The 23,282-nt window shown below is 40.3% G+C and overlaps 1 protein-coding gene across 1 annotated transcript in view; it reads left to right on the forward strand.

Annotated features, from left to right (window-relative positions):
- The window catches only part of IRS1 (insulin receptor substrate 1), a 48,481-nt gene extending 25,774 nt beyond the window's left edge, over window positions 1-22,707 (forward strand). The window contains exon 2 of the mRNA XM_059479614.1: window positions 21,645-22,707. The gene's annotated coding sequence lies outside the window, so the exon portion shown is untranslated. The remainder of the gene's footprint in view (window positions 1-21,644) is intronic.
- Window positions 22,708-23,282: the final 575 nt, after the last annotated feature.

Genomic DNA, 23,282 nt, shown 5'->3' on the forward strand with positions numbered 1-23,282 from the left:
AACTAGCTCTGGTGGTCTTGATTGATCTCACTTGCCTTCCCTGTGACTCCTAGACATCACTCAGACCAACAGCTCGATTTGTTACCTTGCACCAGCCCCAGAATAATTCCAGTTTTGATGAAAAATAGTGGTACTGTTACTTTTGGGTAGCTAGATGCTGTCTAAGTGCAGAGGAATTCCAGAAGACCATCACATAACTTCAGTGGGCAAGAATGTGGCAGACTAATGTCAGCATAGGTAAACATAGGTTTTTAAACAGATTTTTTTTCCAGTTAGGAAAAGATTATTCTAAACCATGCGATGCTGAACTCAGAACTGACGGCTGCAGCTTGGAAAAGAGGCTTTGTGGTTGTCATTGACAGTTTTCCAGGACTATTGTGAGCAACGTGGAGTAGCAGCAGCCAAAAAAACTGAGAAAAACCTGGGCTGTGTGTGCCTCTTGCATCATCAGGAAAAGGTACTGAGGACAAGAAAATACCTTTTGTTGGTATTTAAAACACTGGTGTGCTCACCACATTTTGAGCACAGGGTTTGGCTTTTGTGCTCACATCTAAAGAAGGTGGATTTAGTGCCTTTAGCTTAGGGAAGATACAGAGGAGGGCAGCCCTCAGTCCAGAGGGGTGGTAGTGCTGCCTTGTGTGGAGCTGCATAATTTAAAAGGTTTGATTTGGAAGGTGGGCCACTGAGAGGGGCAGTGGGTTCAAGGTTTACAAAATCATGAGCTGGTGGAAGGGTGAACTCCCAGCTCTTGTTGACAGAAACCCTGCAGCACCAGGACACTTGGTGAAACTGGTTGGGAATCAGTTTAAGACAGATGAAAGAAGAAAGTGTTTGTTTACCCATCAGGTACTGAATTTATGCAACTTGCAGCCAGAGGATGTTTTGAAAACAGGCTGAGTAGGCAGGCTCAAAAGAGGGTTAGGAGAGTTCGTGGTCAGAGGGGAGTGGACCGCAGGACATGGGCTATTGGTTCTCTCTAAACAGCTCCTTTTCTGCCTTGTTGGAGATGATTTCTGGGCTAGATGAACCATCAGTCTGACCCAGCTGGGTGTTGCTTACATTCCTGAGCTCTCAGGCTTGGTGGGATCTTTTTGTCATTCACTTAGAATTATGTTCTTGTTCGTGGCAGGGTTAGATGGAAGCCTCTTTTCTTTTTTTGTATGTTCAGTAAGCTGCACTTCCAAGGGAGACTCTTGGATATAATTACGAAATTCATCAGTGCTGCAAGATGATATGGCTATTACTTCTTAATAAGCTGGAAAAAGTTTCCTTCTTTGTAGCCAGGAAAAAGTACTGGGAAGTCCATCTGGGAATGTGATTCATCCAGGTCACAGTCATAATTTTCCTCTCAGATTCCAAGGAGAGGTTTGGGATAGTGCTCAGATACTAGTGATAAGATTTTATTTAGATGTAGCTTTTAGTTGTAGTGGTGAGCAGCTACACTGTTGTTTATGCAACAAAACTCCAAACACTTTTTATTACTTCATCAGTGGGACACACTCCCTGGTATTTGGTTATGTCCCAGTGAACTCTGAGAATTGGGAGTTATTCAGCCTCTGCCTCTTCTGACAATTACCAATGCTCAGGAGCAAGAGTAAAACCCACAGCTAGAAGTTATTGAATCTGAAGGATGTGAGTAATTCTTTTGCTAGAGAGTAGGATAGAGTATTACAATATTTTTAAGTATTTTTTTTAATCCTCCTTTACAAAGTTAACTTCAGTATAGCAGTGCCTTGTCGGGTGGTAACCATTGGTAACTGGAAAGACAGTGAGCCTAGGCTTACTATCCATATTTTTAGATTTAATTGGGATAGACTTAACATAAAAGAGGTTAATAAAGAGAATCTGGAGGTTTGTGGATAATGTTAAGACAGGAGAGACTGCAAAGCTGAAAAATAGTGAGGGCATTCCTTTCAAAGGTGGTGACATTTTGTTTTACTTTTACCATCAGTGTCTTACAACAGGAAAATAAATGCCCCATTTTTAATGTAAGGTTCTACAATTGTTTTTATCCTGGAGGAAAACTTAATTAATGGAAAGGGCTAGGTTATGTCTAAATCTGTACACTGTTGAGCTTTATCATAGCCTAATGTCAGGCTGCTGTAGAATCCCTCACAATGAAGGCTGTGCTAGCAGGAGTTATTATTCATGTGGATATATACATCTGGCTTTTCCTTGCTGGGGCACAGCTGTCTTGGAAGAAGACTGAGTATGAGCCCTTTGAAAGCTTGTCCTGCTTTCTTCCTCCTTTCTTCCTTAGCCCTGCTTTGTCTTTCCACAATTGCAGTAAAATTTGATAGCTCAAAGTGTAAATTAATCCTAAACTGTAGAAGTCCTCCCTTGAAAGAGACTGTAAATCTCAGCAATACACTTTGTAGAATACAGAGAAGGAGTCTCTGTTTATGGAAAGAATGGGATTTATGTATATTTTTCATAAATACTGAAAAGAAGTTTATAAAGTAAAGCTTCCTCAGAACCAACCAACCAAAAACCTCCCGTTTTCTTCTTTGACCAAGAGAATCCTTTCTCACTGTTATGAAATATATCAAAAGTGTCAATATTTACTATTGCATGAACAGTCTTAAATATTTACTATTTGAAGGAGCTCTGTACCTTTTTTGTTCAGTTTTCAGAGTGCCTAGTGTTTCTACTCAATACACTGAAAATATTAAATGTTAACATTGTAGTTAGTTATCAAAATAATCTCCTAATTTGCATCAAATGAGTTTGGTGAGGTTGTATCAAAGGCATTCTTTGTGGGTGGAAAAAAAGCACTATAAGAATACAGAGAGAGTGGTTGTTTACATGATGAGCACTGACACTGCAGACCTGAGCTTAGAAGCATTAGAGACTTGGTTTGGTTTGGTTCCAGTCACATTGTGCAACAGGGAAAAACAAATGGAGAAAACCTCCTTTGCTTTTTGTCCCCTTGGAGGTTGTACCTGCCTGAGTGACTGTATGTCAGTCAAAGTACTCACAAACGTGGAAAAATGAATCATATTAAACAATGGAACCTCTTGCTGTTCTGAAGGGATGGCAAGTTCAGAAGGCCCTTTTTATTGGGGTGTAGCCTCGCTCACTCAGTCTCTTATCAGTGTCTCATCAGTGCTGGAAATGCCACGGCCCAGGCCCTGATGGGCCACAGGTGTGTGCTCCTGGTGTTTTTCTGGGTTTTAATTCGAGAACAGGGCCAGTCAGCTCCAAGAACAATAAAAGCCACAGTCTGGGCAGCTTCTCTGCCTCAGCTAGCTAAAAAAATTAACTGAAAGCAAAGGAGAGCTTTCTCCTGCTGTCTGCCCATGCTGCAGACAGCAGAGTCTGTGAGGATACAGGGGGGGCAAGTGCAGGTTCTGATAACAAACTGTGCAATTCTTCTCCTCCCCTTCACTCTTGGAACCAGTCTTAAAGGTGCAAAACTTAATATCCACCATGAACAGAACAGATTATTTGGGATACATGGATGATAGTCATCCTAGGACACTGTAGAAATTGATCTTCCCACTTCCTAACAATCTCAGTGCTCTAATAGTAGGGGAGGAGGAGGAGGATGGTGATTTCTTTTCCTTCCTGTAAATCATGAGCTGTTAAGAGTGAAGGAAGGATATCTGCCTTAAACCTTGGTTTGGTTGTTTCATGCAAAAGTCACAGTGCAGAAAGCTCCCTAGATTGCTTTGCTGATTCATTGGTAGTCCTCCACTGCTTTAAACACTAAATTGCTGCAGCGTGGTCTGTGCAGGGACAGGGTTCTGGTGCCATCCGTCCGAACTCTGAGGGACACGTGGAGCCACCTCTAGCACAGGGAAGTGTGCAGGGGCCACCTGATGCACTGTTTTGTGTACAAGAACCCAGGGATGAATGTTTCCATCTCTTTTGATAAGTGTGTCTGAGTCTGCTGAGAGAGCATTTAACAAATGCAGCACAGGAGGTGAGCCGCTGAGGTTCCCTCTGTGGCTGAGTAAAGCTGTGAGCTGCACACCAGCGGTGGGAAATCTGATGTTCTCAGTGTCCATTCAAGTGGCCTTGCTCCTTAAAGCATACATAGTGCTGTTCTGCAGATGGATGAGTAGGGATAATGTCACAGCCTGATGGCTACTGAAGGAAGAGAGCTGCACCACAGCCTAGAAAATTGTTACAGCTTTGTTCAGTTTCTCTGTTTCTATGGAAGTTTTTTTTTTCCCACAACTATACTTGTAGAGCAGAAGCTGAAATTCAGTCCAACTTCCTATGTATATGTATTTCTATTGGCAGCTGTATTTGAAGCTTTCCTTGGCTATTTAGCTTTTAGAGGTTGACAAAGGCTGTCTGAAATACTCTTCTCTGATGATGAGGTAACTGACCATATCACAGCATGTGGGGAAGCTTCCTGCACAGCTAGAGATGGAGGAGAGGCAGTGGAAAACACTCAGGTCCAAATCAGCTGGAAAGAGGGGACAGCTGCACTGTGTTACTGTGAACAGAAAAGATGCAGTTTGGTTGTATCAAATGGAGGAGCAGCCTCCTGAAGAAGGGAGAAAACATGTCAAATAAGCTGTCAAATAAACCAGGTCCTGAGTTCTGGCTAGGGCAGGGATGGCAGCCTACCTGTGCATTGGAGGTGAGAATGAAGGAATTATTTTAATAAAAAGATGAAGTTCTGAAGGCTACAGGTCCTTGTACAGGCTGGATCCGTTTTCTCCCTGTTGCAGAATGTCAAATACCCTGGTTTTCCCATGACAGCCTCACTAATCCAGCTGCTGCAGTTAGGAGTGACTGTAGCCTGATCACATGTGGAGATTACTGTAGCTACAAACTAAAGTATGGCCATTGATATTTTGCACAGTCAAGTTCTCATCTCTGAAGCTCTGTGAGCAGAAAAATTCCATCTGTTACTCTTGGAGAAATATGCAAAGTATCCACATAATCTCTTCAGCCTCTCCGTTCCCACAAATCACGGGGTGCTCTGACGGACGTGGTTGCCATGTTCCTTATGAGAAGGCTGAAGTCTTGTTGCACAGTTTCAAAGTTAACTTTAACACCTTCTTGGATGTTATCTCAAACTGTGAGATTTGTGGGGTTTTATATTTAGCTCAAATTGTCTGCTATAATTGGCTTTGAGGCTGCTTATAGAAGGGTAGCTGACTGCTCAGGAAGCATGCCTGCATTTCAAGTTACTTAAAAACATGTGTCTGTCTTTTTGTCATCTCAGAATCTGCTTTGCAGAGTAAGATTTGTTGGCATAACTCTTCAATTTACTTCCATTATTTCCTTATGTCTGTGAGAATGATCTGAAGCTGCTTCTTCTGCATCTTCTCACTTGGCCACAGACTTGTCTTGACACCCCAGCCCACCCTTGATGGTGCTCAGCTTGTCTCTTGGTTTCACACAGCCAGGCAGCAGTGAAACCTGGAGGTGGTGGCTGTCCTGGGAGCTCTGCTGAGAGGGACCCACACAGCTCTGCTGGAGAGCACACCCATCATCCCTGTGCTGTGGCCACAGCCTGCCTTGGGGTCATCTATTCCCCATTATTGTACCTTCTAATTATAGAAAAAAAACAGTGTAATGACATAGTTGCTTACCTTGGACTTTTTGAGTAAAATGAAAATCTGTCCGTATGGCTGTGATGTTTTACACTGATAGTTGTTGTTAGTGCCTTGCTAGATGCCTTGGATGAAAAAGGAAGAAAAGTGAAGTTGAATTCCTTCAAAACATTCTGTGAATGGTGTGGAATCAAAATATAATACAAGTCAGAATTTTCTGTCTTTTTTTCACCCCCAAACAAATGGTTTTTATTAATTTGCAGTTCAGTTGCATTCTTTCAAGGTTAGTAGGAGTTGTTCCAAAATTACAAAAATAAATCTATCTAGAATGATGGTTCCCAACTGATGTGCAGGGGCATGCAGAAGAGCCAGCAGGCTGCTAGATATGCTTTGAAATCTGAAGTAATTATAGCATTCTCTCTGAAGTGTTGCTTTCAGGTTATAAGCACACTTATGCAAGGATTTTGGCACATGCAGGTATATTATGGAACAATTAATGGATGCAGAAGGATTCTGGGAAGAAGGGCTCCTCAGGAGAGTTAAGGTACTTGGGCATCAGGTACTTACCTGGTGTGGATCTTACTTGATGCTTTGTTTCTTAGTGATGTGAACATATTTTCTTCTTAGTGGAACTCAGAGCTCAGATTGCACTTCATGCAAATGTTTGCATATTTGTGGTAACCAGAAAAATTGCAGCATAATGATCATATTAGAGACATGTATGATTCTCTTGCTTGTTCTTATTACATGTGAGTACTATGAATATCTTGCTGTACATGAAACAGAATGAACACTATCTCTTCACTTTTAAAAGAACCTACGTGCATTTCATCATGATACACTGTATTAGAAACCCCAGTGCTATGGGTTTCTAGTATTGATGTAATTCTTCCTTTGGAAGAGCTGGCTGGCTTAGCTGCACTCCCTTGTTCATTTGGAGTGTGGAAATACTTGTTAGTGCCTAGCAAACCATGCAGGAGGTGCAGCAGGGTTTGGGAATTGACTCTGCTGCAGCTGCTGTGCAGGGGTTGGAGTGTCTGTTTGTTTCCCAGCTGCTGGAATCTGTGCCAGGCACACCCACCCCCTTCAACTTGGTATTGTAGCCAGGGGCTTGAACCTGAGGATCTGCTTTTGCCAAAATAAAGTTATGTATGAAATGACAGAAAAAAACTGTGAGACACAGGGTCTGTTAGAGATGCTCTGCACTGTGAATAGAAAGTGCTTAGTAATGGCTTTTCAAAATGATAGTATTTTCCATAAATGATAATATAATTCAAAATTAAATATTCTATTCCTATGCTTTTGCCTTCCTGCCACCCAGCTGATAGGTTTCAAAATGAACTATCAGCTGCAGAAGGAGCTGCACGTTGTGGGGCAAGAAGTACAGTTAGTTTCCTGAGCTGAAAAGGGGCCAAATCCACAGGTGAAGAGGGGCTGGGGGAGGCCTCGCTGCTGTAACTTAATCTGAAGGACAGATAAATTATTTTCTAAGTCGAAGCAATAAAAAGTTCCCTCTTGGAGAACCAGTGATATACTGATTTATAAATGACTGCTGCTTTCTTGTTGCTTTTACAGCCTGTAAGATGGAGGGGCTTAAAGCTTTGGGGGATATTTAGGTGTGTAGACACAAGATTAATTTGTATTTTTTTTTATATGGGCATATATGGGTGCTAATACTTTATTTGATCTTCACTGAAACAACCACCACCAAGTGCAGAGAGTGGTTTAAAATGATAGCAAAGCTAAATATTGCTTGTTAATAGTTTGATTTCTGTATTGTGAATATCAGAGCCTCTTGCAAGCTTTTTTCTGATAAGTGTTCAAATCACTGAAAATAAAAGTCAAGGTATATTCTCACAAGACACTGAGCCTCTCAGTAAGCTGTTTTCCCCTCTCAGCTCCTTTCCTAGCCTGACTTCTTTTGGCTATGGCTGTAATGCAGGTTACAGAGGTATTTGAACTGCTTTGTTGCAGGTGAGGGCAAAAGGTGCTTTAAATACTTGCAGCTCAAAGCACTGAAATGCTGTTGCTCACCCAAAGGCTGTCCCTTAAGTGTTGAGTGACTCCAGTGTCCCTGTGTTACCTGTCAAAAGCTGAACCTGCGGGCAGCTTCAGGACAAAGAGTGATGTGACCTTTGCAAGCTTCTGGGTCGTGTTTTGAGCTCATAGTTTTCTAACAATTGATAAATCTGCACATATTTTTTACCTGGAGCTGGACCATAGCAGATACTGTAGACATTTGAAGGAAATGCTGAAATAAATCTTGCTTTATGCTTGCCTATATCAACAAACTAAGGGTGCCTGAATGTGCTGTGTGCATGTATGCATATATTTGTGTGTAGCAGTCTGTGTACCTGTGTGTGTGGAGGGAGGGGAGATAAAACCAATTTGTGGCAAATGGAAGCAAAAAGTGGAATAGGTCACATGAAAATACATCTGAATGATTGCAATATCAAGGCTGGTGGAAGGGGTGGTCTGCAGTAAAGTGAAATGTCCCTTTTTTGTCCCAGCTACCTGGCAGCAGGAGCTGCTGTACCCTTTGGAGTACCCTGTCTACTTGGGCTTCAGCTTGCAAAATATTACAGGGAATGCAGTGTTTTAAAGCTACTGCTGTTTTGTCCTTCATTAAGGCACAACATGTTTTGATTTGTATGGAGAATATCTTAAAGACTGGATGCTTTGGCAATGTAAACAACTGGAAAAGGAAAATGCATCTGTTTTCTATTACAATCTAATATTATGCTCATCTGTGACTTCTAAGTAATGGGCACTTGTTTACATATTACAGAATATAGTTTATAATTTTATAAACATAGTTTATAGTTGCATATTGGTTTCCTAAATAAAAGAAAGAAAAGCAGTCGTGGCTTATGGTAATGCTTGCACTGAGACAGTCCTGGAAGTCCAGAGAAGCAGCTGGTATCCAAGGGTGGGAATGAAAAGCCTCTGCTTTCTGCACTGCCTTTCCCATAGCTCAAATACTGCCTCTCCTTATGCTCAAATCTGTTTGGTACTACTAATGACTTCTGCTTACTAAATTTAGGAGTTGTTGTAAATGAAGATTATAGCATTGTTTTCCTGTAACTGAATCTGATTTGTAAACCCTTAAGTGGAAGAGAAAGTCTTCTTTAAGTGTTTTGAAGCAAAATGTCAGTAGATGTCTGTGTACTTCCCCAGTTTAATCACTACATCCACATTGCAGCTGTGGGATATTTCCAAAGCCCTGTTTTCCTTTCTTACATTTCCATTAATTTTCAATGAAGCGTGGCTTTGTTGAATGAATTGGGTTATTATTTTCTGAATCTCAAATACATCACATAACTGTAGTGGCCAGTTCAGCATTTAAAATCCACAGCTTTGAAATCTTACACATCTGAATGTGTTATTACTGTGTGTTGATGTAGGATTGTTCTGACTGAAAGAACAATATAAAAAAAATTGGTTATTTAGTCCTCCCTTGAATGCCTAAGCTTACAGTACACTTCAAGCAGCAGTAAAGGAGTCATCTGAGCACAGAAGAGAAAATAAAGAGTATGGAAGCCTGAGTAGATACATGCCTAAGCCCAGAAGAAGAAACCTCACAAATGAAAAAGTAAAAAAAGATGAGAGGTTCATGGGTCTTTTTATTAAAAATCTGTGATTACAATTATGCAAGAATCTGATGGTCTAAGATGAGTTAAATTTAAAATAATTGTTTCATTTGCCCTATAAAGAAGTTCAGGGTGTTTTAGCTATGTTTCTTATTCTTTTGAAAATGTATATTACAAGAAGATTTTTCACTTAAAAAGTCACATGAATGTCTGTATTGTCTATATTTTTCATGATAAAATAGCAGAACATCTAATTTGCTCCTATTTTTGACAACTTTCAGTGCTTAAGGTAGAAATTTCCCATGCTTGTTACTAGTCTCCCTCCAGTTGAAATTCACTGGAAAGCTTTAGCTGAAAGAATTTAACCATCTTCAGTGAGATGAGAACACCATTCCCTTTTCATCCTTCCAAGCACAGCTTCAGACAGTGCTGGTGTTTTGCAGATTTTGAAGTGACCTTGAAGTTTGGAAGGAAGCAATTGCTCCATTTCAGGGGGTGTATTTGCCTGAAAGCCACACTGTGTTATGTCAATACTCTGAGTAACTGAGAAATGCCAAGTTGCATTTACAGTAAAACCTGCTACACCTTCAGGTATTATTTGAAAAAGCTGTGGCTCCCACTGTGTGAGCTTCCACAGACCTTGATGGCACTTTTCTCTTAGCAACTAGGACTGCAAGCTGGGAGGGAATCACAGACAAAAATGAAAGTTTGAGAGGCAGTTTTTTCTTGCTGAAATGCCAGGACTTTGGCTGAAAGAAAAAGTTCCTGTGTTTGTATTTCATCATATTGTCTCTGTAGAACAAAATGCCAACAGATGCTGCAGAAACTCCTGACTTCTAGTTGTCATGATTCTTAATTCAAATTAAACATTGCATTAAACCTTATGCATAGTTAGTAAGTGGAGAGAGATGAATACTTAATTATTGAGACTGGAGAACATATAATAGAAAAACAGTGATTACCAATATAGTATCTATTTATCTGTAGAAAATAACTGTAGCTAGTTTTCCCCTTCTCCTATAATAACTTTATTTCTGATAGTCCTCAGAGTTTGAACTGAGAATCATACATTTTGTCTGACAATATGGAGATTTGGCGGGAGGGTGTTTGTTTTTGAGGCAGGGAACTGTCGTGGTTTTGGAGAGCTTTTTTGTCCAGTAATGCAATTGAACTACTTTTTTCATGCTACTATAGCCTACTTTAGGTCCTTTTTGTATATACACACATAGGTAGTGTTGTTACACTCTAAACTTTTGTACATGTGAGAAGTAGAAAATGCATGTTACAGAACAATGTGATGGGCAATATACCTTGATAAATTCTAAACTGCAAAATATATATTTTTGTATGATAACATATTTGCAGAGTTTTCTTTTGTTCCTTAAGTGATTTGAAATGATGAAACATATCTTCAGAAAAGCTTTAATAATACGAGAAATCTGCTGTTGCTGAAAAACAGATGTACAAAATAACATTGACTGAGATCTCTTTAGTTGCTGTGCTGTGTACTTTTTTTACTGCAAAAGACGATGAAAATTGAAGTTTTATAACAAAAATACTAGCTTTATCTTAATTAAAATCTTCATTTAAGAAAACTGGAGCTTAAATTAGAATATTTTTGGCTCTGGCATGAAGATACAGATTGAAAGTAGAAATTGTGATACTCTGTCATTCTTCATATGTCCTCTTTACTATAACTTGGCCATTCAGAGTACTGGAGGTATAGGGAGTTTCCAAATGAATACAAAACTTAAAAAACCAATGTAATATTCTGTTGGATAAGGGGGGAGCTGAGGAAGAATTTATAGATAGCTTCTGAAAACAGAAATTGTTTTAAAAGGGACTGAGCTGTAAAACTTCTTGAAAACTGCACTGCTGCTTGTCACAACCACTGATTATTTTTTAAATTATATTTAAAATTTTATTTTATAATTTCCCTCTATGTTTCAGGCTGCCTACATCCATCTCAAGCATATCTTTGATCTGTACTTGCTCCTAGAAGTATAATGCAAACTTCTGTTTTTTAAGTTACATCTATAAGGCTGAATGGAACATTACCCTCCTTGTTTGACCTCCCACATGTGATACGCAATCCATTAAATCTCATGTAATATTTAAGAATTTAATACATTCTTTGCATAACATAACAGTAATAATACTGACAAAACACTGCTCCAAGCAAAACTGCTTATACAAACAGCTGATGTGTGAGCAGTGGAGCTAATGAAGCTGTGTTTCTATAGTTTTTCTCATTTATTAACTGGCCCCTTCCCCTCTGCAGCTTCTCTGGAGTATCTGACTGTGCTGGGCTGATGAGGGAATGGATGCACGGCTTGAGCTGGGTGCTGACCACCCTGCTCTCCTCTTCATTTTGGGGAGAATTTCAAATGTATCATCAGGTACTTTTGTAATCACTGAGACTATCAGCAGGCCAAGTTGGGTACAGATTCTTCTCTTGGTTGAGAGGAGTGGGTGGCCAATGGTACAAGTTTGTATGGTAGGTTATGAGAACAGAGAGCTTTCCATTTTAGGAGATTATAAAGTGCAGTGATACAGCATGATAAGGCTGGAATTTCATATATTTTGTCAAGGTTAATTCTAGAGGATGTTTTCAGTCACTGATTAACCAAGACATCTTAATTATATGTGATATTGTGTGCAGATCCTTTAGTGTGCATGCTAAGCCTTTAATCTGTGCTGCTATATGCTTTTAATTTTCAATTGACTTATACTAATAGCTTCTAAAGGGTTATCCTTAATGCTGGATTTGACAACTCATGGAAGATTTATGTGTGACAATAAAACAGTGTCTATTATCATCTAGTGTGATTTTAGTGATACTCTTGTGAACAGCTTTGATTATATGGAAAGGATTTCATGTGGCATGGGTTTCTTTTTAAGTTTAAAATATCTGACTGAAAATTCTGAGATGAGAAGGACTTTCACCTAGCTTGACTTTTGTTGTGTAATTATAGAGTTTCACAATGCTAGATTGGTGTTGCAATTAAATAGCTAATGTGACTGTTGATTAGTTTCCCATTTGAAATCATGGCAACTGAACAAGTGAAGGTTAGTCCATTTAGGCTGTTAGTAACTTTAGAATATAATATTGGCAGTCATTCAGGCTTTTAAGATTTTGCTGAATGAAACTCAAAAGAAACAGCAGTAAAATACTTGATTTGTCTAATTGGTCTTTATCATTTGGATTTAATTCACAGCTGTATCCAAATAGGGCTCCCCCCTGCCCAAGTGCCTGCCAGGTGCTGCCTCCTCTGCTCTTCAACCTTGAGATAGCTTCATTGTTTTGAATGAGATTGTGTTTCCTTTGTGCCCTATATTTACTATTTTCTTGTTACTATGGTTTCTGGAAATAAATTAGATGACAGTTGTTTTGAAAACCTAATCTATATACAAACAAGTTTTTCAGTGTTTAAATACTGCAATGAAGAGTTTAGCATGGACTATCTCAGAGCTTATTAAAGTGCTCAGTGTTGTTACTGAGGTTAATCCCATAGCAGTCCAGCGTACTTTGATTGCTAATTCAGTAGGAGGAGCAGGGTACAGCTCTTGTTTTACCAATGAAGCATTATTTTCTGATGTTGGAATTTTTTTGTCTTGTTTGGTTTTTTTCTCCAGCTAAAAATTCTATTGCATGTAGAGTTTTCTTAATTTTATAAATCTGTTGTAATGTGGAATAATGCTTGGCTGTATGTAGTCACACTCAAATGCTATTTATTTTTGTAAGCATTGATAATTTTGCCTCCCACCCTCGTGCATATGGGTTGTTGTAGTTTCAGATCATGGAGCACAAAACATACATTTCCCACAAAAATATATTCTTCAGTTTGTAGGAGTGATCCAGGAATGAGACATTTTCTCAGTTCTTTTTATTCTCAGCAGTGTGTGGCTGCCCAATGGTTTATTTATAGCACCTTGTCCAGATGCTGCCCTGCGTCTGTCTTCATGTGGGCACTGTCAAGACATTACCACCCTGCTGTGTGCCCCTGGCACAGTCTGAACTCTGCTGGCAGGTAGCAGTTCTCAGCTCACAGGCAAGGCGCTGAAACACAGGAGGATTAGGGCAGAAAAACTGTGCCCTAGATATTACAGTGACTGTTCATGTTTGAGACTTCACAACTTCCTCCTCCTCACTATAAAATTTCATGTAGAAAATAGATGGGGTTTTATCTTTTCCTTGAGACTAAGACAGAGTAACTTGAGTAAAACTACAGAGCAAATCAAACCAAGGGCAGAATTAGATGTCAGGTCTTTCTGCATGTGGCTGTGTGCTTTTCCAACTGGCTGTAGGTTGTATGCCCCAACCACAGCACTTCACTGTTGGCAGCTTTTGAGTATGGCTGATGCTTTGAATTTCAGTTATCAGCCTAAGTGTCAAAGGAGTCTGAGCACCAGGTTTGAAGTGCTGGGAAGAAGAAGATGCCATGTGAGTCTTAGAGAAGTTTTGCAGTTTATTGCAGACAAGGAAGGTAAAAAGGTCAGGTCAAATGAGTGCAAATTACTAGAAATAAATTGTGAATGTATGTGGATGAAACATGAAAATGCATTCATACAGAAACAAATGATGTTGTATGTCAGTAGTTTTCTAGGATTTCTTATCTTGGTCTACAAAGCAGAAAACAATGTGTCAAAGCAGTAATTGTAGTTAATTTCATGTCAGACTGATACCTCAGTGGTACCTCAGTGAAAAACTAAATCTGTGGTTAAACTATTGTTTTCTAGTCCAGCTTCAAGATGTAACAAGCTTGGCTGTTGCTCTTTGCTTTATACCAAAGGCCTTCTCCTTTCCCTTTATTAAAGCATAGCCTCTAATTTTTTTCCAGCTCTTTCTGCTGTATGGTAGTTTTTATACTACAGAGTAGCAGACAGTTTCAAAATAATGGATTCTTTCATTCTACCTTGGCTTTCCAAACTTCTTGGTACAGTTTTGTCAACTTTATGATATTTCATTTGTTCTTGTTCCTTCCCTGCTTTGTATTCTTGGCATGCTTCTCACAATGTGTTTTCCAGTACGTCCTTATTAACCTTTTTTGATACTTAATGCGCTGTTGTTTTGAATTGAGGAAGTGTTTCATCCAAAATCACTGCAGAACTTCCTTCCCACGCTGCTGCCCAGACGTGCTGCAGACTAGCTGCTTAATTTGCACTGGCAAAATTTCAAACTGAAGGTCAGCTGGCCAGGTTATCCCCCTGTGGGGCTTCTGTATCCCTTCCTAAATGCTATTTTTCTTCTGTTTGTTCTCTGTTTTCCCTTTATTTGTCCATTGGGAGGAAAATGGCTCCAGAAAAGTTGAATGGTGTGACTCTTTCCTTGCTTTAAATTGTAACTCTCACAATTTAGCATGTATCATGGAAACAGTTTCAAGGCACTTTAGGCTTATTTATTTAGGGTTTTTTACATGTTGTCAGAGAAAAGTAAATCTATCAGAAAATGAGCATTTTAAAGTTGGGTCAGAAAAGCACAAGAGAAGGTGGTAAGGTTTGGCTTCTGGAATGGGGAACCAGCCCCGAGTGCCAGAATGGCATGTGAAATACATATTCACAGAAAGATAAGGATATTCAGCAGCTGAAATATATTCTGATTATGTGGTAGCTACACTGTGTGTTATGTGTTGCTAAGCTCTACTGCTGATGTAATTTACTTGATATAATATGAGCACAGCTTCAGCGCACTCAATTTGGATCAAAATTATTTTGTGTATATTTAAATTGCTGACAAGCCGAGGGGGTGTGAGTGCATCTAAAGGCACCCAGGTCATCTGCTTCCCTATAGTCAGAGCAGTTGTAATGATTCCCAGCATTGGTGAGTTTGTTGAATTCGAAACTACCATTAAAGTAATTTATTTTGAACTCCTAAGAAAGTTTCTAAAAAAGCTCCTTTGAAGAACAAATTGCATAATGATGTTGTTTCTGGGTTCCCCTTATTAATATTGTCACTATTTGGTTATATGTTTGATAAAGGTAGAAACTGAGCAGTGTTTTCTCTTGAAGGATAAAGCCATACAAAGTGACTTCACCAGAGCTTTCTCGAACTGGATGTGGATTATTGGGTCATCATGAGAGGTGTGAATGCCACAAATTCTTCAGGGTTAGACTCTGCAGACTCATGAGCTGAACAGTATGAATTCCAAAATAAGGAATGATCCCAATTGTAGAATTTGCAAGTCTATTTGAATCTTAAAGACACAAGCAGTGTTGTCCTGTGAGTACTAAAGCTATTAATGAGGTGGTGCTCATTTAGGGTTTGATACTGCTTTCATTATTGCAGTCTGGGGAGGAGAGGAGACCTTGGCCAGCAGTGGCTTTAGCTGAAGGATATCAAACACAAACGGCGCTGCCAATTGTATTAGAGGAGTTTTATGAGAAGATTTGGAATGAACTTGGAGTATTGATCCCTGGCTTCGTAGTAACATCATTATTTTCAGTCCCGAAACAAAGGGATTTTCTCTCTGTTGTAAGCCAGACTCAACCTTTAGCTGATTACTCAGACTATTAGTAAAGGAAGGGAAAGATCCACACCTTCAGTCCTTACAAAGTTTGAAGACGCAAACATGAGAATCCCATTTATAGCACTACACCTTTTAATGAGAAAGACTCTGCCCATGTTTTTCATTTCATAGAAATCAACCAACCACTAACCTACAGGCTGCATCTTGGATTTTTGTTACTTGCAACTGCTGGACACTTGTTTTGTTCTATGGCTTGCTTAGCTGTGCCAACACAAGAAAAGTTGTAGTAAGCTCTTTCTTTCTAAACTTAATTGTATTTTGTTTATTTAGTCTCCCAAAACCACAAAAATTTGGAAACTTCTTTTTTCAAAATTGAAAAGATGAAATATTTAATCAGAAATTCAGTATTTGGGTCATCAGTCTTGTTCAAACACCTAACTGCTACTGATTTTGTGTAATAGAGCAGGATATCCCTTCAGTATTTTTTCTATATAGAAACTTTGTGATTTCCTTTTTCCAGTATGTGTTACGCCAGTGCAGAGAGCTGGCTGGTGTCCTCTTTTTGGTGGAACCAGGCAAATGTGACCTGCAGCAGCTTCCCTCTCTCCCGTGGCAGGTGCTCGGGGCAGGCAGCCTTGGCTTTGTGTCTGTGGCTGCAGCCTTTCTTGCTGACCTCAGTGATGGGTTGAGTTTTCTCATGAATGAGTTTAAATCAGGTTGACATGCTGTAAAGCCGAAATCAAACATACGAATTCTTTGCCGGGCAGAAGCTCATCCAAAGAATGTGTGTGGTTTAGCTTGTGCTTTCCCACTGTACTTACATCCCAGGAAATGGGTTCAGAAATGTAAAAACCTGGTTCTGGCTCATCATCTTATTTTTAAAGTCTCATTGTTGTTGTTTTTTCCCACCTTCTCTTTCTGGAGAATAGAAGAATATTTTCTGCTGTAGTGAGGATGGCTTTGGTTTTTTTCCAGGGCTGTACATGAACTTTGTCTGAACTAATAGCAGAAAGCTAGTATCATCTGTAAGTGGTCTTTAGGTTCCTTCCTCCAGCAGTGAATGACCTCTATAAAAGACAAAACCGGATGGAAGCACCAAATTCACTTATTCTGCTTTATAGGAAAGGACTTGGTGAAACCCAATCTTCAGTAATTCCCCATTTAAGACGTGCACGGGAAAGCTGAAATAGGCATTTTGGGGTACAAGGAAGAAAAGCTTATCTATTAAATGTAGATTACAGCCTGACAAATTAAATAGCAATGTTGTAATGACTTTGTTTGGTTCTGTTTGGAATTGCTTTTGTTCGACCCGGGCTGCAATTAACGCGCTGGAGCAGCCATTGTTCCTGCCCGCATTCCTTGGCTCTTGCGGCGTCCGGGACTGGGGAAGCGCTGCAGCTTATTTGCATCTCTTTGAAAAGGAGTTACTTGAATTAGCTGAAATTTTGGTCGATGTTTTTAATTTATCCGAAGGAGATGCGTCCCGTGCCTGTGAGCACGTTGGTAATGCCGGGGAAAATGTAAACAGGCACTGCTTGTGCTCACCGTGTGGGGAGCGCGGCACGGGGCTGCGTTGGGTTTGTGCGGGGTAGGTGCGCAGCGTGTGCTTGGAATTAGTGATGGCTCATGCAGGTGTCACCAAGACGAGCTGTGTAAGAGTTCCTCAAGACTTCTTAAGGTGTTTACTGTGTATGGGATCTCTAAGGACACCCCGTTATAGCTGTCCAGGCAGTGGTGCGGCGGGCTGCGCGGAGAGCTCGGCTGGTGGAATCCTGCGTGAGTCCTCCCGGGGATGTTCTCAATGGCTCTCCTTTTGTTCCGAGCTTTTCTTCGTGAGCTTTTTATTTTTTACGAGCTAGATTTGTTCATTATGTGGGAAGCCGCCACACACAGAATGAGGTGATCTGTATGATCCTAAAGTAAACAACAAATGCACTTCTAAAACCTTTTGTTTATGACTCGTAACTGTGACAGGGAGTCTTCAACTAGTCCTTGCTCATGGTTTCAAATGAGGTGTTGATGTGATAGGTACAGTTCTGGAAAATGTGTTTGGATTAACAAGGTTAATGGCAGAGCTTCAAAATATCCTCATTTGGTAGATCGAGAAAATAATCGATATTTTCTTCAGTCAAGAACTATCTTTTCATTGACCTGGCTGTGTCACCTGTGGAGTTGTTTCCCAAACAGATGCCAGCTGACCCTGGGAAGGGGTCACAGTTGCTGAGCAGGCCTGATGTTTGGGAGCTGTGTTTTGCCCTGCTGTGTTAATCAGTGACAAAGTAGTTGCATTTATTTGCTGACATGATGGTGGAACTTCAACAGCAACTTCATGGTATTGGATTGTTTCGAAATTAAATGACTCTTTGGAAAGGCAATTCTATTGGTGTTTTAGGGACAAAACACATTATTGGCTCTTAATCCCTAATGGAAGTTTAAGTTGGCTACTGGAAAGCCTTTTGCTGGAACATTGCTTGAGTTTTCACTTATATTTGCTTTGTTTTATTTTTTTCCTCCTTGATTACTTTCAAAGAGAATGGAGTGTAAGGAAGGAGTAAGGATTACACTTTAAGTGTAGTTTAGCAACACGTCTATGTTATGTATGAAAATTCTGTTTAACTTCAGAAAAGATATATTAAGCTGTCTAGACACTCTGCTCTTAGTTCAAAATTTAGGTACTCTTCTTCTCCAGCTTCCCAATAATGGAAATAAAATGAAATATCACCTTATTTTTAGTTACTGGATTTAAGAATGGGATTTCAGCTGTAATAGGAACTGCAGCTAGCTGTGCTGTATCCATCCTGGACTAAGAGATTTGAGAAGGAAGCTTTGCCAGCTGGAACGTGCCTCAGTGTTATCTGCATGTGTGTTGTAACAGATGTTGAGCAGAGACTACTTGTCAGAGGTACCTTGTAGGAACTTTTAAAGATGCTTGTTTGTTTCAGTACATTTTTCTTGCATCGCTAACTTTTTCCATAAAGTCAACCACAAACTGCATTATTGGGGACTCCAGCTGAAACTTGTGGTGAATAGGAAATAGATTAAACACAGGTTTTCCCTTTTCTCTGGTTGCCAGCAGTGATGTCAGTAGTTTTAATGATCCTTACCTCAGCTCGCTGCTGTCCTCACACTCTCTATTAGAACACTTGTCTTCTGCACTGTTTTGTGTGTTGTTAAGGAAATGCTGATGGCTGGAGGTATCCAGCCCATTACTTCATTTCCAAATAAGGTTCTTTCACCTTAAAGCACACTGCAATAGCTCACTAAGGAGAGAGGAGATTCAGATTGCTTTGTCAAAAATTCAGGAGTCTTTTGAAGTCCAGCAAAGAACATTTGTATCCTAAAAGTGAGGATAGTGCTTTTGGCTGTGCATAAGGCACAAGTAATGGATCCAAGGTTTATAGGATGAGTGTATTTCCAGTGACCTCAGAGGAGCAGCTTTGCTCTCAGATAGTCTGTTTCCTACACATCTTTGTGCATTCAGACAGAACAAGCACCACTGGACTGTAGCAGTAGTGTGGCTTGTCATTCTCAGTTACTCAATTTGTGGTTTGTTGAAAGAGATTGGTCAGAGGAGTTGGGTATGAAAGCCACTAATTGCAATCAATAGTTTCAGATGGTCCTTAGCAAAGATCTTTGTTGTTTTTTGTTTTTTTTCCCTTCTCAAAATTAGAAGAAAACAAAAACTACCAGTGCATCTTTAGGAGAGGGTGACAGATTTTCATGTTGTGCTGCTGAAGATCTGGAGGTGTAAGTACAAGCTTGAAAATGCTCCATGCCCCTGTGTCCTGTCATGCCTGCAGCTGACGTTGGTATGAAATTCAGCCCGTACCAGGTCATGTCCTACATGATTCTGGCTCTTCATCCTGTCTCCAGGATATTTCAGGCTTCTGTGATTTTTCACATTTTTTACACATGTGCAGGACTATAACGTACAAGTGTTTGTACCTGTGGGTTTCTTCAGTTTTCTTTGCTTAGTGAATTCTTCCAGGAATTGTTTTGTTTTTCCCATAGACTTGTTACCCTCTTTCTTCTTCTGCTCTTCTGACTTTGGAATCCAGGAATAAATGCCCTCCAGTAGTGGTTGAGATGACTTCTTGGCTGTATTGATGGAATTGGTGAGGAGTTGGATGGGACAGGCTGTTTTGTTCAATACATGATGTATTTGAGTTTAGATGACCTCGTTTAGATGAATACTGGTGAAGAGGCGTAGAACTTGGCCCTGATGCTGCAAATCATGTATTATTTATGTTCTTAAAATCTCTCAGCAGAATCAAGTCTGGCCATGTAGAAAAGCTGTTTCTTGCTGTCCTTCCACTTGCCCTGTTGGTTTGGTCCTTGCTGGGGGCACCCAGCAGTTGCTGTGGCCCTGCTGGATGGGAGCTGGATGTGGAACACCCACCTTGGATATGCAGCACGCACATCATGCACACTTTGCCCCTTCATTTCAACAAGCCATTTCTCTTTTGTTGCTTGTCTTTATTAATAAAGTATGGCATTACTGGCTAATTTTAGGTCAAATGTAGTTGAAAGCTGACAGCTATGTGAAGCTGTGTATAGATATTTGGGTAGGAACATTCCAGTAGATCGCAATGTGAGTGCAGAGGAAAGTTGAAAGTAAATAAGAGATCTGTGAGATAATTCTCCAGGGAGTTTTCACAGCATACCACACATCATTTGCAGGGATAGGCTTTCCTTTCACTTGAAGGACCACACAAAGTAAATTTTGTTTCTTGTGCAATTAAAGAATATAGGACAGGAGGTCTTTTCAGTTTTTTCAGTTCAATGTGTCTATGGGAAGCCTTTATTTGTACTGAGGAAAACGCACTGTTTACTTGTCTTTTCAGGAGCACAGTTAATATTGAACAAAGAAATAGACACACTTTTATGTAAAATATGAGTCTTGCTTCAGCAGGTTTTAGCAAAACTATTGAAATGTAAATGCTGGTAGTCCTCTAACCCCAGTTAAAAGACAAGTTGTATTCATTTCAGTGCTGCGTGGTTCGGTCCCCAGTGGGTCTGCCTGCGTGTCAGTGGCGTGCAGGGAGGAACTGGGACTGTGGTGTGGGAGGCCCAGGGGTGCTGGGCAGTGGGGGCACCAGGGCTCTGTGTGTGGCCAGCCAGTGCCACAGGGCCTCAGGAGCGGTGGGAGGCAGCCCTGGTGCCCCAGCGTGTGACCTCAGCTCTATGTCCCCCAGCAGGGACCGTGCTCCCCATGGGGGCTGGAGCAGCTGCCAGCAGGACACGAGGCCATCAGCCCCGAGTGCATCCTGCTGGGCACTGCCTTGCTCCTCAGCAGGGCTGGGGCTGACAGCCTGCCTGGGAGAACAGAGTCCAGAGGACTTGCTGACCCAGACTGGTGCGCTGTGCACTGGGTCAGGGGGGCTGCAGCAGATGAGGAGAACGGGGGGACAGGGTCAGAGGCAGCTTCTGGTATTCATTCCCCTCTAAACCTGTGCTGTGCATTGTCAGGGCAGGACCTTGTTATTCACCAGCCCTCTCTCAGAGGGAAGCAGAATGTGATAACTTTATGGGCTTTTGCAGGATTTTCTATGTACAATGTTTTTTTGGACTTGTATGTCAAATAGGGAGTGGTAATGCTGCACCCTGAATGCTGCATTTCTTGGTCGCCCTTCCCAGGCCAGCCTGGTGTTTGCAGGTGGCCAGGAAGGCCTCTTGTAGGGCCTGACATGCAGTGAATCTTTCTTGTAGCTGGTAAAAATGCCAACAGCAGGCTGGTGTTTGGAGCTTTCCTTTCTCTTGTTACAGGAGCTTGTCAGAGTTAATCAGTATGGACATTTAAATTGTTTCTGCTTAGGTGAATCTCTTGCAAGTTTTAAATGTGTTTCTGACTGCTTTGAATTTTATTGCCAACATCTGTTTTAAATGCTTTGGGGATTCACATGCTTGCGTACAGTTCAACTGTGTATGCCATAATTTTTCAAGGTGCTAACACTTTGAGTTTGAATGATAACTCTTTTAAAGAGAAGAAAAACAAAGGAGGGGTGGGGAAATAATTGCAGAAAAGTTTTAAAGTGCTTGTGGTGTTAATTTTCTTTCTCTTTCAATTTCAGAATGATGACCTACACAACCTCAACAAATCCTTCTTTTAAACTCATGGGTATCAGGACTATAAATGTTTCATGCTATCACAACTAGGACCTCACCTCCTCCTCCTCTTCCTCTGTAAATGGGTACGATGCATCCAGTTCAGTTTGTTTACTTTACACAAACCTCAGGAGTTGTTGACTGAGCTGCACATCCTGTGTTGTGCCAAGCAGAAGCACTGTGACACCTGGACAACAAGTCTCTCTTACTTCATCCTCTACCATAAGGACTTAGCTGGCCACATGAACTGATGTGCCCACCACTACATCATGGTGAGAATGGGTATTTTACTAGCACATTTACACAACTTCATTTGCTGCTGAAAACCTGTATGACAAATCATCATTGTAAATTATTACATACAAGACATAATGTTGGTTGAAGAGTATTAAATATTTAACATAGGTTTTGATTTATACATGTACTTTTTTAATTAAAATGTAACTTTTCCTACAGCACATCTTTTTTGATGTGGAACTGAGGTATACTATATTCTGTTGTAAACAGAGTGGGGAACCTGCTTAAAACAAGGCTTCTAAGAATAGAGTAGGGTACTATTCTTGTTTTAAGATTGTAATTCAGAAAATAATATAATACCAGTCATTGGCCCCTGGGCCTTGATTGTACAGTCATATTTACTGATACTATCAGTTGTAAGATAACCCTGATGTTGAGCTGAATTCTTTCCAAAAGAAAAATAATTTTGTACTCCTTGTAAAATAATAGTCTGTATTAACTGCAACGAAGACAAACATTACTGTACATGGGTATTTACAAGCGTCAACTTTAATTCATCAATTGCACAGTAACTGACAACAAATCAGAAAAAAGAAATCAAAGTCTTCCATTGTATATATTGTAAAGAAGAAAAACAAACAAACGAAAAAACCCCAACCAACAGGAAACCACAAAGCAAAATGGAAACAAAAAAAGGGTGAACTTTTTAAATTGACTCCCTGGAATGAAAATGTGGGTGTTTGTAAATTCTGGAAATCTCTTTCTATATGTAATAAACTAGATACTGTTTTATCTGCTGTAGTGGGTTTTGGGTCTTTTTTATTTTCTTGGTAAGCTCTGTCAAATATCTGAAATTGTCCCACCAGGTTTCTGTGATGTTGCCATGGCTTGTCACTGAGAATGGCTGTGGACCACTGTAGCTTAAGAATGAAATGAAGTGTAATTAGGTGGAGTAGGAGCATGCTTCCTTGCATTCTCTCACTGAAGCCCTTGTTTCAGTTTTCTGGAGACTTTTCAGGATACAGTCTCCATTCCACAGAAGGGGAAGGGTTCACAGAATGTAAAATCACTTGGAAGCCATAGCACAACTCCAGCCTAAAATTTAAAAAGCACAACTCAGATGATTGTCTGGAAATCAGTGCAAGAGGCACGACAAGGAAAAATTCTTCTGTGACTCTCCTTTGCTTTACACTGATTCTGTGCAGATGAAAATTCTTCTGTGCATAGCATGTGCAGAGTCTTAATTCTTTTGGGGACTGGAAAAATACTGAGATAATGGATTTTCAAGTAAAATGTTGTTGAAGTGATAATTAAATTTGAAGCCATGTCAGGTCCCTGTTGGTCCCTCGTGCTTCCATGAAGCAGCT

Source organism: Ammospiza nelsoni, chromosome 10 (assembly GCF_027579445.1).
Source record: "Ammospiza nelsoni isolate bAmmNel1 chromosome 10, bAmmNel1.pri, whole genome shotgun sequence".
Classification (NCBI taxonomy): domain Eukaryota; kingdom Metazoa; phylum Chordata; class Aves; order Passeriformes; family Passerellidae; genus Ammospiza; species Ammospiza nelsoni.